The 21,552-nt window shown below is 43.4% G+C and overlaps 1 protein-coding gene and 1 long non-coding RNA gene across 13 annotated transcripts in view; one reads left to right on the plus strand and one right to left on the minus strand.

Moving 5' to 3' along the window:
• Positions 1 to 3,344: 3,344 nt before the first annotated feature.
• On the minus strand, positions 3,345 to 15,547 carry LOC308459896. Of its 3 annotated transcripts, none has more exons than XR_013978359.1 (3): positions 15,488 to 15,547; positions 6,944 to 7,032; positions 3,345 to 4,586 (listed from the first exon to the last, which is right to left on the minus strand). It is a non-coding gene; the product is annotated as an uncharacterized lncRNA (long non-coding RNA). The 3 variants fall into 3 exon arrangements; XR_013978360.1 differs by having other exon boundaries at positions 3,345 to 5,485; XR_013978361.1 differs by having other exon boundaries at positions 3,345 to 5,485; positions 15,434 to 15,520.
• Positions 15,548 to 15,596: 49 nt separating this feature from the next.
• PPP1R9A (protein phosphatase 1 regulatory subunit 9A) overlaps positions 15,597 to 21,552 on the plus strand; it is a 140,447-nt gene continuing 134,491 nt past the window's right edge. For 8 of the 10 annotated variants that reach the window (XM_080974565.1, XM_080974577.1, XM_080974566.1 and 5 more), the window contains exon 1: positions 15,607 to 15,719. The gene's annotated coding sequence lies outside the window, so the exon portion shown is untranslated. Of the gene's footprint in view, positions 15,720 to 20,015; positions 20,096 to 21,552 lie in introns of those variants that run through there. The other 2 variants (XM_080974571.1, XM_080974575.1) reach the window with 2 other exon arrangements.

Below are 21,552 nucleotides of genomic sequence, written 5' to 3' on the forward strand. Positions count from 1 at the left end.
CATTAAGGGGATATGCGTTGGTCTTCTCCACACGCACCCACCTAGTGCAGGATTTATGCATAAGCTAAACAAGCCATAGCTTAGGGCCCCACTCTCTTGGGGGTCCCAACAAAAATTAAAGGGGGGGGGGACTGGATGCACAAGATCCAGTCTTGTGTTGTGTAGGCACCTATGATGTAAGTCATGGGCCCCGCCTGCTCCCTAAAATATCACTGGTTTGCTCATTTCTATATATAGGGTGCCTACATTCTGCATGGACTGGTTGCATGGTAACTTGTGCAAATGGCTTTAGATACCTATTAGGTCCATAAATATAGCATATATTCAACACAAAAAACAATTAGTTGTTGATAAAGGACAGCTGGACATATAAAGGGCCCCATTACCTTCAGTAGCTTAGGGCCTCATCAAACCTAAATCGGGCACTGGTTGGTCTTTTCCACACCCCCACACCCTTTTAAGAAAATGTAAAATGCTGCCTAACATGCTGTTTGTCTGCCTCGCCCCAATATTGTCTGTGCAGGCTGGCAGCAGCAGCAGGTCCCTGGAGTTTGGGGTCGGGGTCTCTCCCAGCCCCACCAGGAGATGGGGGGGCGGATTGAACCTAGGACCTTCTGCACGCAAAGCAGGATCTATCCCTGGGATGCAGACCCTCCCTAGAGAAGTAAAGAGATGCCTTTCACCGGACCAGCAAATTTGGGAGCAGGCTTGCCTAGGGAGCTGTCTTATATTGAGTTGGACCATTGTTCCATCAAAGTCCGTATATATTGCCTATACATTGATTGGCAATGGCTCTCTCTGGTTTTGTGCAGAGATGATTATTGTTATTTATTAGCGACTTGTAAAAATAACTCAGAGCAACTTACGAACACATTAGGAATACTCAGTGCTTTTTTCTTAAAAAATGTTTAGGGGTACTCTCGTTTTGACTCAAGAAAATCACCATTTTATAGTTCAAATCGGAAAAAATAAATACAGTAAATGGACAATAGTACAAAGATTCACAAAATGTTTAGGGGTATGTGTACCCCCAGAAAAAAGCTCTGGGAATACTAAAAACCAATTCCAACAAACGCCATTAAAAATCTAACAAGTACATCTGTCAAAAATGAAAAACCAGGTCAAGTAGATCCACCCCCCCAACCAAAAGAGGCCAGAAATATTTTAAAAACCTTCAAAAAAGGGGGGCCAAAAGCCTGGGTAAAAAAAGAGGAAAGGTTTTGCCTGGTGCCTAAAACTAGGCAAAGAGGGTGCCAGGCGAGCCTCCCTGCAAAGCGTCTTCCACAAGCGTTGAGCCACAACTGAACAGGTCTGTTCTCCTGTTGCCATCCTCATGATCTACCACAGAGAAGGGAGATGCCAGGATCAAACTTATGAAGCTCTTCCACTGAACCACGACCCTTTGTTCGGTCTTAATACTTGCCCTGTTATAATTCATCTATCCTTTCTCCCTGGTCGCAAGCTTACACACAAAATGTGAAAGGGAGAGGCGGGCAAGGCAAGGAGCCCAGAGGAGGGCTTGGTAGCATTGCAGCTGCTGTTATTTACTCAGTTATTTGTACAACTCTGAAAACAGTTGACATGTATAGAGTACAAAATTTCTCACTCTAACACACACAAACACTGTAGATTATATGTATGTATGTGTATATATATATACACACACACACACACACACACACACACACACACAGAGGGAGAGTGTTTGTGTGTGTGTGTGTGTGTGTAAGTAAAATATGCACATACTACTGTATTAATGTTGCTATGATATGCTGTTTTGGGAAGGAAAATGGTATGTATATCAGTAGTAATAATAATATGTTGTGTTATTTGATGTGTGTCCTCCTGGAAGACTTAGAGTGTGCAAGGAAAATATTAGAACCAGCAACTGAATTTTAGTCTCAGACAGCTGGAGGGCACTAGACTGGTGAATAATATAATATGATATAATAATATTATATACATAGAACTTCAAGAAAAGAAACTTAGTAGTTGTAAGTGTAGGGTAGGTAATAGCAATATTAAAAATAAAAATCCTTGCCTTGCAAGCAGCAGGTGATTTAAAATGTGTATAGCACATCAATATACTTAAGAGTTGTAGAATAAATGACAGTGCCTTTTATAGATCAGTAACTGGTGAATGATGAAGCAGTAACTGGTTCAAAACAAGACTTGGACTTGGTGCTTGAATTACAGAAAGGTTTTACAACCAGCCCTTTATTGCCTTTTTTGAAGACCTAGGGGGAAATCATTTGACTGAATTGGGGTGAGAATTGGGTGGGTTTGTGGATTTTGTTGAGAAGTCCTTTGAGCCCCATAATTCAAGCATTCTTAAGAGTAAACAGACTGTTCTCACAATGGAGAGATGTACTGGGACTGGGACTATTTAATTTATTCATAAATTATCTGGAGTTGGGGATAAGCAGTGAGGCAACCGTAGCCAAGTTTGCAGATAGTGGCAAATTAAAAACCTAAGCTGATTGCAGAACACGCCAAAGGAATTCTCCAAATTGAGTAAATGGGAAATAAAATGACAAAAGACAGCTAAGGAAGGATGTGATCATAGAGGTTTATTTAAAACTATGTATGGTTTGGAAATAGCAGGTGGAAAATGCTTTGCCTCTCTCACACACAGTAGTAGAACTTGTGGTCAACTTTTGAAAGTGATTGGCAGTAGATTCATGGCAAAGTACTTCTGCATGAACTTAACGGAATTTGTTGCCACGGGATGCAGTGACCATTAACCTCAATGGCTAGATTAGACAAAGTCATGCAAAATGTGTCTATTTGTTGTTGTTGTTGTTTAGTCGTTTAGTCGTGTCCGACTCTTCGTGACCCCATGGACCAGAGCACGCCAGGCACTCCTGTCTTCCACTGCCTCCCGCAGTTTGGTCAAACTCATGCTGGTAGCTTCGAGAACACTATCCAACCATCTTGTCCTCTGTCGTCCCCTTCTCCTTGTGCCCCATCTTTCCCAACATCAGGGTCTTTTCCAAGGAGTCTTCTCTTCTCATGAGGTGGCCAAAGTATTGGAGCCTCAGCTTCACAATCTGTCCTTCCAGTGAGCACTTAGGGCTGATTTCCTTCAGAATGGATAGGTTGGATCTTCTTGCAGTCCGTGGGACTCTCAAGAGTCTCCTCCAGCACCATAATTCAAAAGCATCAATTCTTCGGCGATCAGCCTTCTTTATGGTCCAGCTCTCACTTCTATGTTTCTATAAGCAGCTATTAATTGTAATTGCTAGATTGAGCCTCCAGATTCAGAGGTACTATGTCTTAAATATCAGTTCCTGATCGTTAGGTACAGTTCTGTAAAGTTGCAAAAGGAATCAGTCCTGTTGGACTGATCTTGGCAATGTAGAAAACCAGTTAGGTTTGTAATCCAAACTTGTTTGTACTGTATAGGAAGTTTTCCTTTTTACCTATTTTACTGTTATGTGTTTGGAATGCTTGGTAATGATCATGATATTTTATTCACTTGCTAGAGGGCAACAAAAGGACAAGGGCTACAGCATTCATGCCCGACTTGTGGGCTTCTCAGAAGCCTCTGATTGCCACTGTGGGTAATGAGATGCTAAATTAGATGGACCTTTGGTCTGATCCTTCCAGGGAAAAAAGTATGACTTGACCTATGAATAAGAAAGGACATGGTATGTTCCAGCACACATTTGTACTCTATTAAAAAACGAAGCATGGCTTTAAGAGGTCCTAAATCAGGGGTGCCCAAACTATTTTCAAAGAGGCCGGATTTGATGAAGTGAACATGCGTGAGGGCCGATCAAAGTTGTTGCTCTCTGCCTTTGGGGAGCTGTAAATGGAATTGCATTCCAAAAAACAAGGCGTGTCATAATAAAAATATAATTATATATTATAAAAACTGTACTATACTTGTATTACACATTTCTGACTCCACATGTTTCACAAAAACATTGGCACCCACGTGTGGCAATGTAGTCAGAGGGTGAATGTAACAATTTACCAATTAACCAACAATTAACCCTGGTAATTCAGTCTCCTGCCAAGCAACGAGAAGACTTTTCACTATACAGTACGCTACTTCTTGATTTGGCTGGAAGGTTAAGACAACTGGCCAACCAGTGAAAGGTATCACTGGGTCAATGATTGCTGAGTGTAAGGCTTAAATGTGGGAAATCCCATGCTCAGATCCCTGCTTACTCAAGCAGCTCACTGGATGGCCTTTTGCTTTCCAGCAAATATAACTGAATAACAACCACCACCCTCTCATTACACTCCGCTGTTCTGAATAAACAAGTCATATGCACAATGCAGCTTTCATAACATTCTTAAGACTTCTCCTCTTTTGTGCTGTCCAGTGCCAACTACTGACCTTTAAAACCTTCCAGCAGATCGAAATAATGAATCATAAAGGCAGTTCTTTTAATGCTATTTATGGCCGTAGCTCCACAAGTAACATGTGCTGTTCTTTGATCTGTGCACTTTTAGATTAGTCCGCACAAAATAAAATTCCAAGTTCTGCAGAAATTGCTTTCATCAGCTTATTGCTACCTTACTTGGGAACTGTGACAAAAGGAAGGAGTAGCTTCTTGGCTGACAGATTGATCACACTGAAAGGAAGAGACAGGGTTAGCATCTGCCAAAGTTTGATTTTAGGCAAAAAGAAAAAGCCCTGTTATTTTGTTTAGCTGTGCTTTGTGTCGCATATCTTTGCTTTTCTGTAACCCTTGCTTTTGTGCAGTGCAAAGATTTGAATTCTGGGAAGACACATTATTAGCCTTGGCTTGGCACCCGTCTTGGAAAATGAGTCACGTGTTTCAGAGAGGGAGCCCAGTACATATCCAAAAATGGAAGCAAATAAAAACGCTCTTTAAAATTATTGAAAAAAAACACACAACCAACTTTGCAGGCAAATTGAAGTTGCTGAGCCAGCAATAATTACTCATTTGTAGCCAAACCACCATACATCTTTGTGACACTGGCAACATTACAGTGGTCATATAGCTGGAGCTGGCTTAAATATTTATGAAAAGTTTCTGTTATGTTTCATAAACAAAAATTTGGCACAGATTATACTGGTAATGGAAAAAGAATCCTTGTTAAAGAAAAGGTTGGGAATGGGGAATATTTTTGAGCCTGAGATCTACATTCCCTTCTGGGCAACCTTATGAGGACCACATGCCAGCAGTTGGCAGAACCAGAAAGAAAAATGGGGAGAGCAACAAATGCAGATTTTACCTTTGCATACCCTGCCACATTTCTCTGATGAAACTATTCCATATTCCTATATAATTCCTATATAATAATAATAATAATAATAATAATAATAATAATACTCCATCCATCTGACTGGGTTGTCCCAGCCATTCTGGGGGGCTTCCAACATATATAAAAACAAAATAAATATTAAACATTAAAAACACTTCCCTATACAGGGCTGCCTTCAGATGGCTTGGGGATCAGATAACTCCATACCTTCCAACATTCCTCCGATGAAAATTGGGATGTCCTAAGGAAAAGCGGGACATTTCGGAATCAAATTAGAAACCGGGACGGCTTCTGTAAATCTGGGTCTGTCCCTAGAAAATAGGGACACTTGGAGGGCATGCCTTTGTGCAGCAGGAATGTTCCTACACACACTCATGCACCCTTCTTGATGCTCCCTCCATAGAAGCAAGGGGCCTTATCAGAGTTCAAGAACACATTCCAGCCAGGAGAAAACACTCAGGTTATGAAGCAGGGCCTGTGAGAGAAGGCTGCAGCCTAGAGGAGAGTTCTCATGCATGTAGGTACTAATTACCTGGTGTGTCAAGGGTCCCATAGTTAACAAAGGGAACTGCCTTCAAGTAGGAGGAGTACACCATTATCCTTCAAAAAGAATTGCTAAAGTCCAACAACTTCTCTTGGCTGCTGTGCTTAGATCTCTTGACTCCTAAGGTATGTAACCAGCCCTTAAAAGGTCTCTCCTCAAAAATGGATATTGGAGAGTTGGAAAAGTTTCAGAAACGATAAGGAATATATAGAGCATAGAAAGAAGCATCTGGATTCTTTAATAAAATATTTTTTTAAAAAAAGTTGAGTAAGAGGTGACACAGTAGAGGTTTATAAAATGATGCGTGGCATGGAGAAAGTGGATAGAGAAAAGATCCCCCCCCCATCGCACTGGAACTTGTAGGCATGCAGTGAAGCTGGATGCTGGAAGATTCAGAATAAAAGTACTTCTTCTTGCAGAGTGTAGTTAAGCTATGGGACTCCCATAGGAGGCGATGATGGCCACCGGTTTGGGTGGCTTTAGAAGAGGACTGGACAAATTCACAGAGGACGAGGCTATCAACAGCTACTTTGCAACCCAACTTCCACCAATAGAATGCATTTTTGCTTGACTGTTTTCACTACTAAGTGCAGTAGTACCTCGGGTTAAGAACTTAATTCGTTCTGGAGGTACGTTCTTAACCTGAAACTGTTCTTAACGTGAAGCACCACTTTAGCTAATGGGGCCTCCTGCTGCTGCCGCCACGCCGCTGCTGCGCGATTACTGTTCTCATCCTGAAGCAAAGTTCTTAACCCGAGGTACTATTTCTGGGTTAGCAGAGTCTGTGACCTGAAGCGTCTGTAACCCAAGGTATCACTGTATTCTCCTCATTCATGCATTTTTGTGCACATCTCTTGGCTGGAGAGCTGCACAGAAAAATATAGAGAAGTGCAAGTTCCAAATGATAGCTGTTACAGTTCACATATTGTTTCAGAATATGTGATGAGTTAGGACTGCCTTTAAATGTGAACTGAATCAAATTTTTCCTCCAACTTCCCCATTGTGGTAAGGGGGTTCTCTCACAGCATTCATATTATTTATCGCCATCTCTCACACACAGAACATAACTGATTATCACAAAAGCTATTCCTCTATCATTATTTCTATGTTTCTGCTTTTCTCTCTTTTTTAACTCAGTTATGTGCAGTGATTTACCTCAGCAACTGCTGCTCTGGAGCCCTCTGTAGGCCAACTGTAATAACTGAAACATCAATGGTGGTTTACATCCTGGTACAAAAATCCAGCTGTCAAAATAATAAACAGGAGTAATAGATTTAAGACTACAAGGAATCCATAAAATAGCATGCACTTTATAAGATACCCTTCATCCAGAGGAGCTTGCGTTTTAATTTGAGAACAAGATGGGTCATAAATGTACAGAAAAAAGGTAAGAGAGGAAAATATTAGCTTTATACAGCTAAAAGCAGTAACAACAACAAAAATGTTGTGCAGTTAATGCTGAGCACCACTCATCTTCTGTTACGGGCTTGCTACTGTTCCCTCCTCTGCTTTGTTTTGCAACATCATTGCATTCTATTAAAAAGAAATAACTGGCTTGCAATTACAATGGTTAGCGATTAGAGTTCTAACCACATTATGTAGAGTTGTGCTGATGACAGTGTTATCTTAATTGTGCAAATAAAAAAGGAGCCTTTGTTAGCAAAAGTGCAAGCCTTGGTGGTGGTAAAGGAGGTATGAAGTCTAAGTGTTAGTATGTTTGTTGTGGATGAAATAAATCAAGTCTTGACTCTCCTAGAAAGCAATCCTAATTACCAGGGAGGATAACGGCGAACCTCACTCTCCATGCACGGAGAGCAAGTTTCATGGGCTGAGGTCTCCTCTGTGCAGTGACAGAAAACTCCACCATTGTTCCTTTACCTCCAGAATCTTCCTTCTCAATCCCATGGCCTGGATGGAGCCATAAGGCGTATACTGAAGAGCCGCCTGACTCTCATCTTTTCCATTTCTAATGAGTTGCCTGAGCATCACTGTGTGACTTTTGACTAAAACTATGTCTATAAGCAAAGACTGATTGAAAAGCAGAAGGCAATAGGTTTGGAAATGTGGCACTCCCAGGAGCTTGTTGTGTGGATCATGGGGGTTGCATATCTGCAGAATCCAAAGGCCCCTCATTCCCCTGAACACCCAACTACAGAAAGTGGGGAGTCGGGAACACCAGCCTTGGAGCTGTCTGCCGTGGCCAGTATGAACTGCCTTAGGGAAATGGCAATTTCTCTGCCACAGAATCTCACCACTGCTACCATCTTAGGATTGCGCTTCCAGCAGTTTAAAGATTTGTGCCAATGTGAAACATAGAAGGGTGCTAGAAATCTAAATTATTGTACATTCTTCTTGCCATAGGAATCGCCAAAACGTTGGAGAATTTAACTAATGAATATATACTGTTGGATTGTTATTTAGCTTTATTAAGTGTTCTTCTCAAACAGTAATATGATTTTGAGAAGTAAAATGTTGTTAAGTCATCCTTTAATGGCATCAGAACTAACGACTGCCCATTTTTGAAAGAATTTGGAAGGAGCCACGAAAGGATATTGGTATAAAAAATGTGTGGGATATAACTTTGTTTGGAAAGTTGACAAATAAAATTGGCTAGGGGGACTAAAAAGAGCAGCAGCTTTAGATCAGAACGGTTTGATTTTTTTAGTGAATAACTAATGATGTAATATGCCAGCCTCTTAGTATGCTATTTTCTGTAACTCATAGTTATTTGCTTTTACATTAAAGATAACAGCAACATTTGTTATCTTTCTACTGTACTCTGTAGAGAGTAAATTTTGTGTGACTTTTGATGCATATATTTGTCTTTGGAGCTAAGTTTTATTTATGTTCAAAATGTTATTTATATTTTAAGTTACAATTTTGGTATAGTTCCTTGCACAAAATCTCTATTGGTCAATACACACACAAGCTGCCTGTGATACTTAAATAAAAAAATCAACTAGCAGCTTCTAAATTAAATCTGTTTGACAGCTATAGCCAGCTCTTACAATTGTGCAATTCTGAGTCAGAAAAGAAGCAGTACTGTATGCTGAGCAGTAGAACTGCAACCTTGGGGTTCCACTCTTACGATTTCCTGTCACCTGCACTCATGAGCTATCATGAAGAATCTCCACCAAAGTGATGGATGTGAAGGGAGTGCTATGGTTTGCTTGAAGGCTTGCTTCCTCCTGACTTGGTGTGCTAAGGCTGCCCTTGTGTTCTATTTAGTATCGCTGATAATTATTAACACTGTCACAGTGCATCACCGACTCCCGGAGCACATTTGCTTGGGAGAGCCATACAAATGAAAACAGTTGGGTAGGCAAACTTGAGACTCTCTTTGTCCATAATGAGGCAACATTCTTGAAGTGACAGGTTTCATTTTATGTGTTTAGGATTTCAAGATCACTCGGACTCATGATGCATTTTTCACTGAGATGCCCCACCTCCTAGCAAAATTCTAACGAATATATGTGAAAATCTGAAACACAAAACTAAACCATTTCTCCTCTCAAAGTATACTGTCAGATAATAATAATAATAATAATAATAATTTATTATTTATACCCCGCCCATCTGGCTGGGCCTCCCCAGCCACTCTGGGCGGCTTCCATAAAACCAAAAATACAGTAAAATCACACGTTAAAAACTTCCCTGAACAGGGCTGCCTTAAGATGTCTTCTGAATGTCAGGTAGTTGTTTATCGCTTTGACATCTGCTGGAAGGGCGTTCCACAGGGCGGGCGCAACTACCGAGAAGGCCCTCTGCCTGGTTCCCTGTAGCTTTGCTTCTCGCAATGAGGGAACCGCCAGAAGGCCCTCGGCGCTAGACCTCAGTGTCCGGGCAGAACGATGGGGGTGGAGACGCTCCTTCAGGTATACTGGACCGAGGCCGTTTAGGGCTTTAAAGGTCAGCACCAACACTTTGAATTGTGCTCGGAAACGTACTGGGAGCCAATGTAGGTCTTTCAAGACCGGTGTTATATGGTCTCGGCGGCCGCCCCCAGTCACTAGTCTAGCTGCCGCATTCTGGATTAGTTGTAGTTTCCGAGTCACCTTCAAAGGTAGCCCCACATAGAGTGCATTGCAGTAGTCCAAGCGGGAGATAACCAGAGCATGCACCACTCTGGCGAGACAGTCCGCAGGCAGATAGGGTCTCAGCCTACGTACCAGATGGAGCTGGTAAACAGCTGCCCTGGACACAGATTTGACCTGTGCCTCCATGGACAGCTGTGAGTCCAAAATGACTCCCAGGCTGCGTACCTGATCCTTCAGGGGCACAGTTACCCCATTCAGGACCAGGGAATCCTCCACACCTGCCCGCCTCCTGTCCCCCAAAAACAGTACTTCTGTCTTGTCAGGATTCAACCTCAATCTGTTAGCCGCCATCCATCCTCCAACCGCCTCCAGACACTCACGCAGGACCTTCACCGCCTTCACTGGTTCTGATTTAAAAGAGAGGTAGAGCTGGGTATCATCGGCATACTGATGAACACCCAGCCCAAACCTCCTGATGATCTCTCCCAGCGGCTGCATGTAAATGTTGAAAAGCATGGGGGAGAGGACAGAACCCTGAGGCACCCCACAAGTGAGAGCCCAGGGGTCTGAACACTCATCCCCCACCACCACTTTCTGAACACGGCCCAGGAGGAAGGAGCGGAACCACTGTATGACAGTGCCCCCAGCTCCCAGCCCCTCAAGACGGTCCAGAAGGATGCTATGGTCGATGGTATCAAACGCCGCTGAAAGATCCAGCAGAACTAGGAAACAGCTCTCACCTTTGTCCCTAGCCCGCCGGAGATCATCAACCAGTGCGACCAAGGCAGTTTCAGTCCCATGATGAGGCCTGAATCCCGACTGGAAGGGATCCAAATGGTCCGCTTCTTCCAGGCGTGCCTGGAGTTGTTCGGCAACCGCTCGCTCAATCACCTTGCCCAGGAATGGAAGATTTGAGACTGGGCGATAATTGGCCATCGTGGCCGCATCTAAAGATGTTTTTTTAAGAAGCGGTTTAATAACCGCCTCTTTCAGCGGGTCTGGGAAGGCTCCCTCACGGAGGGAAGCATTCACCACCCCACGAAGCCCATCGCCCAGTCCTTCCCGGCTAGCTTTTATAAGCCAGGATGGGCAAGGATCCAGGAGACAGGTGGTTGGTTTCACTCGTCCAAGCAGCCTGTCCACATCCTCGGAGGTAACAGATTGGAATTGATCCCACTCAACTTGACTAGACAGAACTCTAGCACTCTCCCGCCCCGGCCCTGCTCCCACGGTGGAGTCTACTTCTTCCCGAATCTGAGTGATTTTATCTGCAAAAAACTTTGCAAAATCATTGCAGGAGAACATGTGGCCCGTATTGGGCCCCGATGTTGCAGGTGGTTCCACTAAATTGTGAACCACCTGAAAAAGTCTCCTGCTGCTGTTTTCTGCAGATGCAATAGAGGCGGTGAAGAAATTCTTCTTCGCCGTCGCTATCGCCACTTGGTAGGCTCGATGTTGAGCTCTAACCTGTGTCCGGTCAGATTCGGAATGAGTCATCCGCCACCGGCGCTCTAGCCGTCTCAACGATTGTTTCATTGCCCTCAGATCCGTGGAAAACCACGGGGCTGTGCGGGCTCCATGCAATCGGAGAGGGCGCTTCGGAGCCAAACAGTCAATAGCCCTGGTTAACTCCACATTCCAGCGGGCCACCAGGGAATCGGCTGAAAGGCCATCAACATGGGATAAAGCATCCCCTACCACTCTCTGGAAACCATTTGGATCCATTAAGTGGCGGGGGCGGACCATCCGAATTGGTCCCACCTCCCTGCAGAGGGGATGGGTCGCAGAGAAGTCCAGTTGCACCAGGAAGTGATCTGACCATGGCACTTGCTGCATTGCAAAGTACTTCAAAGACCCCCAGTATTTATTATAATTATTAAGATTTTTTATTTCTAATAATGTTCTCTGTGGTACCGTCATAAGAAGAGTCTGCAGCCCATCTATTCCAGCACCCGCCCTGTGGAATGCCCTCCCACCAGATGTCAAAGAGAAAAATAACTACCAAACTTTTAGAAGACATCTGAAGGCAGCCTTGTTTAGGGAAGCTTTTAATGTTTAATAGGTTATGGTATTTTAGTGTTTTGTTGGAAGCTGCCCAGAGTGGCTGGGAAACCCAGCCAGATGGTTATTATATTATTATTATCCTGTTCTCACAGTGGCCAACCAGATGCCTGCAGGAAATCTGAGTACAAGAGCATTGTCTCCTAAGGTCATCAGCAACAGGTATTCAGAAGCATACAGACTCATGTCCATGAGTGAGTTCTAGTGTTATCAGATCCATGAATTCACTAATCGTTGTTCAATCATTCTTTAATCTTAGTGACTGTTATTTGGGGACTTACCGTGCAATCTGATGACTGCTCAGAAGTACGGTAAGTGCCATTGAATTCAGGGGGATTTACTCCATATATAAAAGGCGCAGGGGATGTTTTTGATCTGGCAGGCAAGATCCTAATCTCCCCGCACCACCACAGGCCAGCTCTGACAGCTGGGCAGGGCAACCCACTAATCTACCATCTCATGTCCTAATGATGTCAGATGATTGACTCCTGCCAAAGCCTTTTGTGTAGTGCTTCAGAAGCGGGGGGGGGGGGGAGCCCAAAATTTGACACACCCTCCAGCCCTCATGCTGCCTTCCCAAAACCAGATAAGCAAGGCACCAGGCTTTGGGAAACAGGTACCAGCCTCTGGCAGGGCCCTCCTACCTCCTTCCCAAAGCTGGGAAAGCTAACTAAGCTTTGGGAAGGAAGAATCTAGGACCGTGTCAGAGCCCTCCTGCCTCCTTCCCAAAGTCCAGTGCCTCCTCACCTGACTATGGGAAGGCATCGCAAGGGCTGGGGAGTGTCAAACGTTGCCAAGGACCGCAGAAAAAGGCCTCTCGGGCTGCAAGCGTTGGACTTGTTTACACTGTATAGCAGAGGTGGTCTTGCCTTTCAGGCAGCAGTTTCCCCCAGCTCTACCTGAGGACACCAAGGGTTGAACCCGGGACCTTTACGTATACTGGACATGCGTTCTACCACTGAGCCACAGCCCTTTCACCTTGTTCCGCAAGTGGGTTTTCTGTGCCTTCCTAACAGCCAAGAAACAGGTTTGGCAACACTGGAAGGAAAAACTATCTTGGTGCTAATATATCTGTGGATTGAGAAACTGACTTTGCTGCCTCTAGATGAGCCAGTAGTCAATTGGTGACAGCACTGTGGGGCATACAACACTATTTGGACTGCCTTCACTCTGACACCAATACTTGCTGAAGGGCTTACTTTCACTGTTCTGTATCCTAATTGCTCCCAAGGCTCTGCCCAATCCTCCCCCTTCCAAAATCCCCAGCTTATCCCCCCTCTGTCAGTATAAGGGGTGAGGTTTATAGGGCCCAAGATACTTATGGCTTGATACTTGCAATGAAATCCTGTACGTGTATACTCAGAAATAAGCCCCAAAGGATTTGTTCCCAGTTTAGGATAGCTGCTTAAATCTAGGCTGATCTAGCAAAGGGATTGGGAAGAAAAGAAGACTTAAAGATAAGAAAATGTGCGAGAGGATCAGTTAGTAATTAAATCCCAATGTTTTACACCGCAGTAAATTAGTAATTAATCTGCATCTTTAATTTGATTTGCTATGTTTGTAAATAATCATTGTTTAAGCTTTGTTAATAGCACTACAGTGCCTTGAGCAGGTAAAAAACCCTGAGAGGTCTCTCCTTCAGCCTCGCAACAACTTCATTCTCACCAGGACTGTTGACATTTTAGTTCCACAAATGACATTGGAGATGGTTTCCATGGAAACTAAAGATTCAGCCACACACATTCTTGAAACAGACAAATGAGAATATCTGTTTCCTACTACTGACCAAATATTTAATGTCACCAGTGTTTACTAGAAAGGTCCAGGGCATAAGGCTTCAGAAAAAGGACTTAAAGGGAACCATCCCTTCCATATCCTATCTATCTATCATCTATCTATCTATCTATCTATCTATCTATCTATCTATCTATCTATCTATCTATCTACTAACAGCAAGGTCATTCTCAGAGAGCTGATCCTTATATAGCCAGCACCAAAACTCAGCAGTAGAAAACAACATGTAGGAGAAACTCTAAGGGAGGGGAAAACAACAATTTCTGAGGATGTTCAGTGACCATAGAGCTCTGGGGAGGGGTGTGGAATATTGCTGGAAGGGAATGAAATGGAGTATCCAGGAAATGGGCATTGTTAGCTGCCTGGAGTAACAAACAGGAGTACTCCACACTGCAAAACAGGTCTTACTTGTCGTACCTGACGATGCATAGAAAGGAGGCAAAGAGCTGCCCTAGCACAGGAGTTCTGTTAGGGCAGGTGTAGAGAACCTGTGGCTCTCCAGATGTTGCTGAACTACAACTCCCATCATCCTTGGTCTTTTGTCATGATTGTTGGGGTGGAGGGGAATTGTACCTCAGCAACATCTGGAGGGCTACAGGCTCCCTTCCTTTGCTCTATGGCACCAGAATATGCCCTTCTTGCACACAAAGTCTACCCAGCTCACGTCAACGAAACAGAAACTCTACATGTGCAAGGGGCATTTGCAGAGCTGTGCCCACTATAGAGAGGAGGACCCCATGTGGACGCTGGAGGGCACATGGAGGTCTGGATCACCACTTACATATGATAATGGTCATATCTATCCCAGGGATATAGGTAGGTCTGGGTTTGGTCAGAGCTTGGATGGATGACCACCTGTGAACTTTGAGCAGTCACTTGAATAACGCAGACGGAGTCCAAAGAGAAAAGAAACCAATATTACTTTGCTGGGTAAACTGAGCAGAAACAGTATATGATATGAGGGGGTCTACAAGTCTTTACAAGTGTGGTTTAGAGGAGGGAGATATGCAACTACACAGGATAAAAAGTTATATACACCAATCAAAATTTGAATTGCCTCAGCAAGGAACGTGGCATACTGCCCGGTTGCTAGGCAACACCTCCCACCCACCCCCAGTTGGCTTGACTAACTGTAAGCAGAATTAACCCTTAGGTTATTAAATGAATGATCCCTGCAGTTGTACTTCCAGCAGGAACCACATATATAGCTTGTTGGGTTGCATGAAGGAAGAAGAGTGGGATTCTTATGGAAACATAAGGAAATAAATACATAAAGAAATAATCTTTCCGGGTGGGTATAAAATAATGTTTTGAAGTGACTAATAATTATGCTAAGTCAAAGTTAAGCAGAAGCACACCATCTTCTAAGCCCTGCTACCCTGCCACCCCTCTTGGTTTGAGTGGCGCTTCCTCAAAGCCATAGAGAAGGGAATGAGGAATGGGTAAAAGGACAGAAACTGTGACAAAGGAAAAAAGTGTCATGTTTGTGAAGGTTGTTGGCAGAGTCAGTGACCCACTGCTTATTAAAGTTTCCCACCTGAAAAGATTTCAAAGCTTGCCCTCCCGTGAACAATGGTAAAGATTGAACTACATGCCATACAAAATGTACCGTAGTTACAAGTGAGGCTATATATCTTAACGTTTCATTGAAGTAAAACTAGGATTATTGTGCACTGTTGCCCCTGTGGCAACATCTGGCATATATTTTCCCACGTGTGAAAGAGAAAACAACATAAGAAGTGGAAAACCTCACTCATTCTTTCTCATTTCCATTCCGAGGTATGAAAGAAGAGTAAGACATTCCTACCACAGTGATCCTACAGTATCTCCATGAAAGCCTTCATTCCACTTGCATGAAAAAGAAAACACTGATTTAGTCACAAACATTTCCTTAAAGAATTCTGATTCTGAGGCAAGTGCTGATGTCATAATAAGAGTTCAGAGAGCTTTTCTTCCTCCTTTTTGCTTTTCTCCATAGTAAGCAATGACATCAACTTTCACAGGGGGAGAAAACCCACCTTGACTTTGGATCTTCAGAGGTAAGCATTAACGAGAACTTGCTTTTAGTTTTGCACTTAGATTGCACTTAGTTAACTCATTTTGAGTGCTGTTCTTGTCACCTCTGTCCTTTCCCTTTTTGAGGTGGGGTCTTTTATCTCATTGACTTTACAACAGCTCATTCCTGACAGTAATGGAAAAATGATATTGGTTATCCTAAGAGAAAGCCATAGATACCAAAACAACTTCATGTATTCAGCCTTTTGGGCATAAATATATAAATAAACTTCTTTTATCTGAAGGTCAGGATATACACATTTGTAAATAATAATCATAACGCTCGAATCTGATCCACATTGAAAGAACTTGTTCACACTTATTCCCATAGAACCGAAGCGGCAGCTAAACTGGCAATCCTGGGCGTGTTTACTCAGAAGTGAGTGCCCCTGGGTTCAACAAGAGTAACTCCTGGGACTTAATGCTGCCAGGAATTTTTTTAATAGACCAGATGTTTGCTGGGGATTAACTGTGTATTGGGTGAGGTTGCTGGGCATGCTTGGGAGTAATGTCTGGATATGAGAGTGCTAAGGAAGTATTTGCAGTGGGTCAGTGCATCTGGCTGTTAACCAGAAGGGTGGTGGTTTGAGTCCACCCAGGGATGTCTGTGGGCAGGATTCCTGCACTGCAGGGAGTTGGACTAGATGACCCTCAGGTACCCGTCCAACACTGCAATTCTATGATTCTATTTGGGGGATGTTATTGTATGGAGGAAGTGTGAGTGCAGCTTCTGCCTCAGGACTCTTCTTTCAGCTTCCACCCAACATCACAAACTGCAGGTGATTGATGGTGGAGTTGCTGTTTGACATGAAATAAATGCAGAAACCAGCCCACGGGAGAAATGTTTGTACTATGTTTTGAACCAGTCACTCTGCTGTTGCAACTTATGGTGACTTTACTGGTTTCACAGTAAGGATTGTGGTTTTATGGCTCTTTCTCTAAGCCATTACAGCCAAGCTCTAGTCTTCTCTAGTTCTGTGAATTTCATACCTTATCTCTAAGCGCAGATCAGTACAAGATGACTTCATCAGAAGGAAGCCAGAGGCTGTTATCACCAAGAATGATAACATTCACACAGTCTCTACTTCTTCTCTTGCTCCCTCACTTGGAGACAATTGCAGGGGGGGGGGGCGGGCGGGGGAGAGAAGCTGTCAATTTTGGTTTCTCTCATTTTCCCAGTTTTACGATCACTTCTTCACATTTCCACATCAGTCTCCACTTTTTTTAAAAAAGGGTTCTCATGAAAATGTATCCTAATACACAGTTTTTTGTAAGCAATTTCCCCCGATACAATGCATGTTGATGTTATTTTCTTTAACATATGCCTTTTTGCGCTGTGGGTTAAACCACATAGCCTAGGGCTTGCTGATCAGAAGGTCAGTGGTTCGAATCCCCGCGACGGGGTGAGCTCCCGTTGCTCGGTCCCTGCTCCTGCCAACCTAGCAGTTTGAAAGCACGTCAAAGTGCAAGTAGATAAATAGGTACCGCTCCGGTGGGAAGGTAAACGGCGTTTCCATGCACTGTTTTGGTTCACCAGAAGCGGCTTAGTCCTGCTGGCCACATGACCCGGAAGCTGTATGCTGGCTCCCTCGGCCAGTAAAGCGAGATGAGTGCTGCAACCCCAGAGTCGTCCGTGACTGGACCTAATGGTCAGGGATCCCTTTACCTTTACTCCAATATACGCAATTTTGTACACATTGCTTGGCTGGAGAACTGCATTGCCAAATTCAGAGGAGTACGAATTTCAAAGGATGGCTGTGTCTTGGTTTATGTATTGTTTTGGAAAGTGTGAATTGGGTAAATTCACATTTAAATGCAAACTGAATCGAACTTCTACGCTAAAGCCCTTTCAGGTGGGAGATGATTTGGGCCAGGGAACCCTGGCATGGTGTTGAAGGACGGAGTTGTGACAGTCACGTGACCTACCTTGGACTTCCTAAGCCAGTCTACCACCCACGGGTGTCCTGGAGGATACTATCCCTTCACATGCAACTGCCAGGCTGTGTATGAAAGTCTGTAGCTGCCTTCTGTGTATGAAATCAAGGTGTGTGTGCTATTTTGCTCTTTGCCTCAGGCAGCAAAGTGTTTTGGGCTGGCCCTGACCCCTCTGCTATTTGCAGTGAAATTAAACTGTGCCCTCCAGCTTGTGTCTATGGTAAAATAAGTAGATGAGCCTTCCTTATTAATGCAGTAATTACCAGGAACAACAACCCACATTCTAGCAAACCAGAACATCAGTATGGATTGAGCCTGAATGATGCATAAAAATATTCTTAAATGTTTCTGGTCAACAAACATCTGCATGGGGCTAAGGAGGATCTCTTTTACCAAGAATACAAATATTTGTGGGGTGGTTTTTTTTTTTGTTTCTTTTGCTTTTGCTCTGCCCTCAACAATGCATAATGCGAACAAGCCACTAATTTGGAAGTTGAAATTATTGTTGCCACTCAATCTTTACTAAAAGCATTTTGTGAAATGTGAGGTCTGTAGAAAACAATTATGTGGTGTGCATACATGACTGCAAAAGAGGAAGCCAATTGTTTTCCTGGAAACAGAAAAGGACACTTGTTGACTACTTCAACCTTGTTAGATTCAAGGTGAGTTATTGTAGTGTTTAACAATGCACGTTCAGAAGTACCACATTCTGCATTCAGATATACAACTTGCCCTAAAACATTTGGCTTCTTTTGGCCTCTGTAATTTATTCTAAGTATTGGCCTACTCAACACATGCCAAATGTGTAGGATATGTTTCAGAAGTGTACATGGGGAAAGTGCAGTGGCTATTAACATTAAGACATTTTAAGAAATTTCAAATAAGAAGAAGAACCTGCCCTATCCCATAGATCTTTAATTGTTACAGCTCAGCTAGACCTCCATAACTGCTGGCTTCGACTGCTGTGGAGTATAAGTCCTACAGAGCAGCTAGACATCATTGAGAGAGGGAAGCGATGTCTTGATAAGACTACGGCTACATGCGGGGGGGGGGGGGGAGAGAAATGCATTAGTTTTACTGGTTATAATGCTGGCGCTTTTGTTCCAGTTTCTGATGTTCCTTTCATACTTAGTACCTTCTGGTATTGTGGAACTGTGGCTTGTATACACCCCAAATTTTGTCAATGCGAAATGTCTGCAATTTTTGAGTTAACAGGGTTGAAACTGTTTGTTTGTTTTTAATGGAAGTAACATGAATTAAACATTTGCTAGATTCCACTAGATTTTACATCATGGGAAACATCACATCACATGTAAAAATAAACAGGTAAGGAAACACTGTAAAGATTAAATAAAATGCTGCCTGAATGCAGCCCATGGTATTAAACGTTTGAGAAATGGTGCCACTCTCTCCTCACAGAGGGGCATCTGGCCCCCTTGATGTGCAATTTTCGTTGTATGTTGAAAATGTACCTATTTACCCTGGCCTATGAATCTTGTGGTGAATATTTTTAGAGCCCACTCTATTCTTATTATTGTAATTTGCTTTAAACTGTTCTAGTGTTGTATTTTTAATTGTTGTGTGACCTGTCCTGGGTAATAAATAATCTACTACTTTTACTACTACCAGGCTCAGGTATTAAGTGATGCATAAATTGTTCATAAGGTATTAAGTGATACATAAACCTACAACTTACTTGAGGGTTTGGTTCCTGGGAATCATGCAATCACATAAGAAAAGCGAGCGTAAATTGTGGGCTTACTGTACGATAAAGAAATCATTATGTAGCTGTCAGGACCAGCCTTAAATATTTTGTTGCCTCAAGTCAAGGGCAAGATGGTGCCACCCCATTTGACGCACAAAAGCTGGCCAGACTGGCAGGTGAGACTTACTTCACCACTGGTGATGGAAGAACATCATTCACTACAGGTGAGGGAAGTAGGTTTGCTTAGGAGGCCCAGGGTAGGCCTTGTGGTATGCACATTTCTATTTTTTCCACAGCTTACGGCTGCTCCCTGCCCCACAACTTCTACCTGGGGAGCTGCCTCACTCTGTGTAGTGGTAGGGCCCAATCTGAGCAGCTGTCAAGTCATCTAACTGGATCACATGATAGGAGACTGTTTGCTTTTTGAACCACCATCTGGTAGAAAAACGAAGTCGAATCTCTTAGGCTGTGTACACAGCATACATCTGAAGCACGTTAAAAGTGCATGGCTTTCCCCCAAAGAATCCTGGGAACCTCACAGAGCTAGTACCCTGAACAAGCTATAGTTCCCATGATTCTTTGGAGGAAGCTTTAAATATATGGGGTGTGTGCAGCCTCAGTTTGCAAGGGGGTGAAAAGAATGTTGTGCCAGAAAGTTCCGGGGCAGTTAGCAGGACAGTTGGGCCACAGACAAGGCACAAGGAACAGAATGGAGAACTGGTGAGTTTCAGAAACACAAATGTGGCAGTTCTGTAGTACTTTGACAGAAAACAAGGTCTGGCAATAGAATGCTGGTTAATTTGTTGTGTAAGTTGGTGTAAAGAGGCAACAGTGGCCAGTGGTTTAATATGCTTGTTTATATCTTTGGAAGTTTGGGCTAAGGCAGACTTTTAGAAACAGTTATAAATATGCACGTCCGTGTTAGAACACTTTTCTAAAATTCTGCCTTAGCCCAAACTTTCAAATGATATACGGTAAACAAGCATATTAAACCACTGGCCACTGTTGTTACTTGGGTCATGAGCTTTTCACAGGAGAGGAGAGGAGCTAGGATTGTATAAAATTGCTTGAGTTTTCTGTGCATTTCAGGAAATTCACAGGTGGGATCCATTATGTGTCTCAAAACCATGCCAACTGTCCAGAAGGAATACAGTGGGGAGAAAATGACCCACTTCAGATGGCACTATGAGATGGGCAGGGGATGGGTGGAGGCAGGAATCAGTGTCTGAATGGTGCCTGCCTTACCTACGTGGGGAGGAAAGTTTGATTTCTTCTTCAGGCAGCAAAATGTATTGAGCCAGCACTGAGAAAGCCTGCCTACCAGTAAAAAATAATATGGGGTGATATATAATGATTAGGGATAAGAGAAATGCACTCTGCAGATGTTCAGAGGCACTATTAGCCCTCCACATATTTCAAGTATGGCGTACTGGCATCTGTAAACTGGTTCCGGGATTAAACTCTGGTGAAACGTATCTTAAATTCCAATCAACCCTATGTCCCATCTTGTATAGCTGTGCAAAATCACAGCTCTTTTTCTTAGGAAAGCATAAGGCAAGCTTCCTTCCTTTGACTCTGCAGAAACAGAAGAACTCAAGAGAGAGAGGGAGAGGGAAAGAAGACATTGTCAGCACTCTGCTGTATTCCATTCTTGGTGGGGTCAGCTGTCAAGCAGCTAACTCATGAATTTTCCTTGAAACATACACCACTTTGTCAGCCTTCCCTGGACATTTCTGCTTGGAGCTAAATGGTTCCAAAATGCCACCTACCACAAACATATGCCTCGTCTTTCAATATATAGCAAGCATTGGCAGCTACACTCTACACAGCTATCTCCCAACTTCAGGCTCTGTTCCAAAACTGACAAGCTTTATCAGGGACCCAAGTGTGAGGGTGTATTAACTTTCCAGGTCCACCCCCCCCCCTTTCTTCACAAACTAGATAAGCAGAACAAAATGACCCTGACACTTTTGCACTCTCGGGGCAAGATCCCAACAGCTTTGGTTTAAGGGCTCTAATGGGCTGTTTCAGCAAATCCAGTTCTTAATGTTGCACACTATCCCAGTCTCTGAGCGGTGCAGGATTCCGGGTGCTTACCCAGGGTTCGTGTTTCCTTTGGAAATGAGGCATAGAGGAGACTGTGGTGTCTTTATGCTATATGGTTTATTTACACATAC

Source organism: Podarcis pityusensis (genome assembly GCF_964106645.2).
Source record: "Podarcis pityusensis genome assembly, chromosome: 12".
Lineage (NCBI taxonomy): Eukaryota > Metazoa > Chordata > Lepidosauria > Squamata > Lacertidae > Podarcis > Podarcis pityusensis.